The sequence below is a fragment of the Trichechus manatus genome, unplaced genomic scaffold, assembly GCF_000243295.1.
Source record: "Trichechus manatus latirostris isolate Lorelei unplaced genomic scaffold, TriManLat1.0 scaffold00061, whole genome shotgun sequence".
NCBI lineage: Eukaryota > Metazoa > Chordata > Mammalia > Sirenia > Trichechidae > Trichechus > Trichechus manatus.
This window is the reverse complement of record NW_004443997.1, coordinates 4,470,897-4,471,890: the sequence shown is the minus strand read 5'-3', so window position 1 is coordinate 4,471,890 and position 994 is coordinate 4,470,897.

Here is a 994-nt window from a genome sequence, read left to right as displayed (position 1 = left end):
AACATAGAACTGAATGAAAATGAAAATAGAACATATCAAGATAGGTGGGATGCAGCGAAAGCAGTGCTGAGAGGAAAATTTATAGAACTAAGTGCTCATATTAGAAAAGAGGAAAGGTGTCAAATGAATAATCTAGATTCCTACCTCAAGAAATTAGAAAAAGAACAAAACAATCCTAAACAAGCAAAGAAGGAAATAAACACATGTGGGTGTGTTTGCAGCTTGCAAATAAGGCAGGGCTGAGGTTTCTCACAGGCCTGTTTGAAAGTTACTCGTCATTATGTTCCATCATAAGGGCAGTTACAGCAGGAACAACAGACTATAGAATTAGGAGGCATTAGGAAGGAAGTTTGGAAAAAATTGGAAGTCAATTTCTAGACCCCAGGACAAAGAGGATATGGCCAGAGCCCCTCAGTTCACCATCACTTGCCAGGTGCCATCCTATGTGGTCACTTTCTGAGCTCTAGTCCACCCATGCTCAGTGACCCAAGGCAGGGCAGGTAACTGAAGAGTACAGCAGCCAGCAGACCTCCACTCTGACCTCCATCCCGAACCCTCCTCCTCCTTAGTAAGTAAGCTATGTACGTTTATCAAGGACTTAACCTCTCTGTTTCCAAGCCTCCTCTTCTTACAAAACAGATTATTCTACTTTCCCTACCTCACAAAATAGTAAGGTCAAAGTGAGCTAATGGCTCATCAAAAGGCCTAAGGATAGAAATCTGAAGAACTGATTTCCATATGGACAGGGACAGAGTCAGTCTGGCACGTATCACACTGTATTTGCTGAATGAATAAAAGACTGAATGAACTTCAGCACGCTTATTTATAAAAAAGAGAACTGGTAACCACCTGCCTATCCCAACTGTTCCTTTGACAGTCAGATTCTATGACAAATGGAAAACGCTGTACCAATGGATGACATCACTATTTCATAACTTAACAAAAATACACTGCCAGAAGAACATCCAGTGTGGCATCTGGTCAACAGGCAACC